This window comes from Nicotiana tomentosiformis, chromosome 4 (assembly GCF_000390325.3).
Source record: "Nicotiana tomentosiformis chromosome 4, ASM39032v3, whole genome shotgun sequence".
Taxonomy (NCBI): domain Eukaryota; kingdom Viridiplantae; phylum Streptophyta; class Magnoliopsida; order Solanales; family Solanaceae; genus Nicotiana; species Nicotiana tomentosiformis.
Genome location: NC_090815.1, coordinates 64,049,810 through 64,056,400, shown reverse-complemented (window position 1 = coordinate 64,056,400; position 6,591 = coordinate 64,049,810). Strand labels below are relative to the sequence as shown.

The 6,591-nt window shown below is 36.2% G+C and overlaps 1 long non-coding RNA gene across 1 annotated transcript; it reads right to left on the bottom strand.

Annotated features, from left to right (window-relative positions):
- Positions 1-539: 539 nt before the first annotated feature.
- Positions 540-3,186, bottom strand: LOC104120556 (uncharacterized). Its single transcript, XR_691686.4, has 4 exons — positions 3,047-3,186; positions 2,873-2,972; positions 2,712-2,781; positions 540-614 (listed from the first exon to the last, which is right to left on the bottom strand). It is a non-coding gene; the product is annotated as an uncharacterized lncRNA (long non-coding RNA).
- Positions 3,187-6,591: the final 3,405 nt, after the last annotated feature.

Here is a 6,591-nt window from a genome sequence, read left to right as displayed (position 1 = left end):
GATTTGTTTACCCTCTAATCTTCACGGCACTCACTTATCACTTGTTACAAATAACATAAATACTTATAACCTTAAAAATAATCTCATTTCCGAGCTTACGTCGATTAACTTATGACGAAACTTTAATGTACGAAATGCGGGATGTAACTGATGCAGGTGCTTGACTTCTTAGGCAAATCTGGTGCAGTTCCAGCAAAAATAACTGATGCTTCTGAATCAGGTTAGCAAGGAGTTAAAGTTACTAATGATATTCCTATAAAAGCTGGGCAACACACTAATGGTATTGGGAAAATTAATAAAGTGCAAGGGCAGATGAATGTACAACAATTAACAGGTGATCGAGTTACTATTGCTGCTATGTTCAATCTCGGCACACTTAGATAACCTATATTTTTCAAAAATAAATTCTCAAACCATAATTTCAAGCACAAAATATTAAAAATAGAATAAGAGACAATCCGCAACTCACAACTACAGGTAACCTACTTAAATGAGATTCAGATTCGAATTAGAGCAAACTTAAATGAGATTTTCAGATATTTTATATACACTAACAAGTCTCTTGCGATGCTCCCCAACACTGATAGAGCCACCTGTGTGAGTCCCAGTGGCAACTCCGTTCCCAGCACAACGAGTTTTTGCATTTATTTTTGACTTTTCAACACACTTAGGATCTTTCCAAAGTCTCATCCAACTTTGCCACACATTATTTTGAATAGAGTCTCGTTGCACCCCATTTGATTTTAGTTTGCTAATGAAATCACTATATCTTTTTGTTGCCCTACACTCCCATTGGTTCCGCACAGCACTATCAATGGAAGAATCCCAGTAGAAGGCCTTCTGAAATAATTTTATAAAGTAATAACATTAATAAGTTACATATAAAAGTTAATATACTTTCTAAATTTAGTTGTGATGGATTATACATTGAATTCTCCAAAATAAAACTTTTTTATCTCATCTGAGATGCTTTTCCAGTTGACTCCATTAGGATCAGATTCATACTTGAAAGAATTAGTTATACACTCAGAGCATTCTCGAGAAGGCTCTAACCTGAACAAATTAGAAGACATTATTTAAAGTCATACCATATATCAATAAAAATATACCAAAATTAATAGTACAAGTAAGGACTAACCCTGTAGGAGAAATAGTAAGAAGCGTCTGCGGCCCACGGGTACTACTACACATAGCTTCGCCTATTATGTTGCTTTGAGAAGATGTACCCTCGCCTATTGTGTTGCTCTGATTATGGGTATTTTGGAGATGGTTCCAAATTAATGGATGGGGTACTACCATGGCCTAATGTTTGAATATGTGGCATACTACTAGGACCTAATATTTGAACTTGATTGATATGATTTGGTCCACCTAAGGAACTCGTACCATCTTGTTGAGGACTAACTGTGGGAATGGGAACAAAAGGCATATTTTCACGAGTCGCAAAATTACCCCTAACTAAAGATTTACCTACATGGTCTGCGCTACTTCGACCTCTACCTTGAGGCATATCTACAAAATAAATAAATAAAAGAAGGATATGAAACAAAGCATATCTAAATAACATATGGCATATGAAGCTTCAAAATAAAATGTTTTGCTAAAGACAATATCAGAAAGACACTATTAAATTGATACAAAAAGACATAACACAATAAAAAAATACCTGCACTATCCATGCTTGAACTATTCACTGAATTGTTGAATTTGATAACTTCTTTAGACCAAAATACAACGATATTGGCTCCAATTAATTCTGAATTTAGACAGATTAATCAGGTAATACTATTAAGTTGATAATAAATATTATTCTACTGCTACAAAAAAAGAGTCAAACTAATGTAAAAAGAGGCACAACACAACGTAAGCTAGAAGTGTAATATACCATTTAGATTACTACAAACGTGATGTTCGATTTGAGTCTCTATAGATTATACTACAAAATAGATACATAACTTATAACATACCACATAGATTACTAGAAAAACAAAACTCAATAAAAATATAGTAGTGTATTTTTATCAACACCCTAGTCATCATCTGTTTCTTCTTCAAACTCTTCCTCATCATCCTCCTCATTTTCATCCTCAGTTTCATACTCGTCTTCTGAAGATTCTTCTTCGAATTCTTGATTCTCTATTAATAATCCATCATCAATGGGTTCATCCATTTCAATTACATCCCATTTGGATCATGCAAGATTATATTCTCATCAGTGGTGAAATTCATATCTATCAAATGGACTTCAACTTCTTCAACTTGGAATGGAAGATTTGGTTCTGGAGATGATGTTATTGCCTCATCAGGAAGTTCAATAACATCCCGAGGCTTAACTTTCAATACATCTATCCAATCATCATTGTCCCTTTTCGTGCTAGGATAAGGCACATAACACACTTGAGTTGCTTGCATCACAAGAATAAAAGGTTCATACTTTCTAAAGCGATGGCGATGGTTCACATCAACTAATTTGTATTGATTATTCTCCTTGACACCAACATTCACAGTTTGATCAAACCATTCACACTTGAATAACACAGTTTGCTTTAAAGGTTCTTCGCGGTATTCCACTTTTATAATCTCTTGTATCCATCCATAGTAGTCACCAACATTTGGATCCGAGATACAAACTCCACTATTAATTGTTGATCTTGCACTACCATGACATTCCGTGTAAAATTTGAATCCATTAACAAAACACACCGGATAACATTTCGTGCTTATTAATGGTCCATGAGCAAGACTACGCAAGAATTGGTTCTCAATGTGGTTGCATCGAACCTATTTCAAAATAATTATAAGACTTTGTTAAATATAACAAGCCAATTCAAGTGCATAATTGCTTAAAAGATAATGATTTTTATAGTCTTACATATTCCTTGAACCATATAGCAAAATACGTTTCGAGACTCTCATTTATCTGATCCTAAGATAGATTGGGGAATTCTTATTGCAACCGTTGTATGTACATACTTCATTGCAACAAAATAAGTTAAATACGGACTCAAAATATATGGATATAATTATTATTATTAAAAAATAATACCTTACAAATGGCTCAACCTCTACACAATTTAGTAGAATATAAGTTTGGGCTGCCTTGAGTTCTTCGAGGGACAAACTTCTCTTTTTTCCTTCTCCCCATAGTCGGCCTGGATGGGTGAATATTAATAAGTTTCCTTTAAGATCTTCCATAACACCTCATCATCATTGCGGGCCATATTATAATTACGTGTCATGACATGAGGTTCAAAATAATGAGAAAATAATTGTGTTGATTCCATCATCAAGTATGCTTTAGAAATTGAACCCTCAACACTAGCTTTGTTCCTTATCATTTTTTTAAGAGTTCGAAGGTACCTATACAAGTAAATGGATAGACTATTAAATTCATAAAGTCATGTGTAGCATACTTGCCATAATAAGATCATAAAAAATTCATAACCTTTCAAAAGGATACATCCATCTACATTGTACAGGTCCAACAATCCTTGCTTCGAATGGAAGGTGTACAACCACATGTTCCATTGAGTTAAAGAATCCACGAGGAAATATACGCTCTAACTTACACAAGATCTATGGGATGTCTGCCTCTAATCTCTCCATGTCCACCACTCGAAGAATAGTCGAGGTGAGATCCTTAAAAAATAAGCTCAATTCCGCAAGTGCTTGCCACACGTTATTAGGAAGTAGCTCACGAAAGGCAATATGCATTAATCGTTGCATGAACACATGGCAATCATGACTTTTCATACCAAATAATTTATACTTGTCTGTTTCTAGGTATCGACTCAAATTCGAAACATACCCATCTGGAAACTTCAAATTTTCCAACCAATCGAACAAGACCATTTTTTCATTCTTCTCTATTGTATATACAACTTTGGGATAGTTTCCATCAATGGGATTCTTTGCCAATTGCGATCGATCGCAATAGTTTACCATATCTTCACGTGCCTTTGGATTGTCTTTTGTTTTGCCATCAACATTAAGAACTGTGTTAAATACATTATCATAGACATTCTTCTCAATATGCATGACATCAAGATTATGTCGGATCATCTTAGAGCTCCAATAAGGCAAATCCCAAAAGATGCTTCTCTTTTTCCATCCACAAGACCTAGAAATTCTCCCATTAACTTCTTGTGCATCTAGCTCAGTTATTTTCCTCAGTCCCAACTCACAAATTTGGTTCAAGATTTCCTCTCCTATTCTAAGGGGTGGTGGTAGCCTTCTGACAGTCTAACCTTTATGAAAGTTTTTACGATCTCTCCTAAAAGGATGATTTTGGTCAAGAAACATTCTATGACTGTCAAACCAAGTTATTTTCCCACCATGACGCAATCTAAAGGATTGTGCTTCCTCTATACAATAAGGACATGTTAAGTTACCGGCAGTACTACATCAAGATATCATTGAATATGCTGGAAAGTCATTGATTGTCCACATCAAAATGACCCTTCATTGAAAATTTTGCTTTTTTGAGATGTCAAATGTTTCTACACCCGTCTCCCACAACAAGGTCAATTTCATTATTAAAGGTTGTAGATAAACATTATTTTTTTGTTTAGGGTTGTTTGGCCTTGGAACAATGAAATTTAAGAACATGTACTCCTCTTTTATACACATCCCTGGAGGCAAATTGTATAAAGTGAAAATCACTGGCCATGAAGAGTATTTCCTCCCTGAATGACCAAAGGACTGAAAACCATCAGTACATAGTCCCAACGTCGCATTTCTTGGTTCAACAGCAAAAAGGGGATGAGTTTCATTGAAGTGCTTCCAAGCCTTACAGTCTGATGGATGACGCATTATGCCCTCCTCTTGTATGTGCTCATGATGTCATCTCATATCAGTGGTTGTAGCATGAGAAGCATATAATCTCCGTAATCAAGGAATCAAAGGAAAATAATACATTTTCTTGTAAGGGATTAATTTCCTCTTACGAGAACCGACACGACGTTTGTACCTCTGGTGGCCACAAAACTTACAAGATGTGAGGTCCTCATCTTCACCCCAATACAACATACATCCAGAATTACAACAATCAATCTTTTCAACTGGAAAACCCAAGCTACGCACTAGCTTCTTGGTCTCATAATGGTTATCAAGCATTGTGTTATCTTATGGTAAAGCCTCTTTCAACAATTGCATCATTTGGTTATAGCCTCTTTATGATAAAGTATTCTCCATTTTAATATTTAACATCTATCATGACCCAAATCACACCCGTCGTGATGGCACCTATCTCAATACTAGGCAAGCCGACAATCCCAATGAACCACCACATCTTTTAAGTTTGAAAATATAATATCTAAATTTAGCGGAAGAAAAACTTACAATTATATATGTAAACACTCCCAAAATCCGGTGTCATTGAGTACATGAGCATCTATTATGAATACAAGTCGGGAAAATACGATCTATCATAGTCTAAGACCAAATACAGTAAACAAGAAGATAGGGAAGAAGAGGCAAGATCTGCATAACACGGTAGCTACCTAAAAAATCTCCGGAGAAAACAACTGCGCAAAAGAATCAACACCCGCTATGTCCGAAAATATCTGGATCTGCACACGAACTGCAGGGTGTAGTATGAGTACAACCAACTCAGCAAGTAACAATAATAAATAAGGAGCTGAAGATAGTGACGAGTTACACAGTTATAGTTCACTTTCAATAATTCCAGCAAGAAGAGACATGCTTTCAAATCCAGCAGTTCAAGTCAAATCAATTTATACAATTCAAGTTCATGTAATCCGGATATAAAATCTTTCAGAAAATTTCACAGCAATGACAAATGGCAACTAAGTGCAATAATAAATGAAAAGCAAGTACAGCCTATCAGGGGCAATAGCCACTCCACTCGTCACAACAACTCAACCACTCGGCTCTCAACCCTCAGCACTCACACTCAATGGGTACCCGCGCTCACTGGCGTGTTCAGACTCATGAGGGGTTTCTACAGCCCAAGCGCTATAATCTGCACGGATAACTCACGTGCCATAGTATAAATATCTGGATCCGCACGGACAACTCACGTGCTATAGTATAATATCTGGATACGCACGGATAACTCACGTGTTGCACGGACAACTCACGTGCTATAATAATATCTCACAAATAGTCCCTCGGCTTCACTCAGTCATAAATCTCTCTACTCTCTCGGGCTCTCAGATATCATGAAATCAGCCCAACAACAATTATATGATGCATCAATAATGAATAATAGAGATTGGGATAACATAATCAAGTAAACTGTGACTGAGTACAAAACAACAATTAAGAAGATAGTTCAATATGTACACGACCTCTGTGGGTCCTAACAATACCAACATATAGCCTAAACATGGTTTCTAACATAACTTATAGTCAAATTTCCACAACACATAGAGAGCACATAGCTAACAATAAGTTATTCAACTTTACAGTTTCCACGGGACGGACCAAGTCACGATCCCCTCGGTGCACGCCCACACGTCCAGCACCAGGCATGTGCGTCACCTCCAAAATAATTACATGATACAAAGTCTAGGGTTTCATACCCTCAGGATCAGATTTATAACTGTTACTTACCTCAACAGCGTAGAA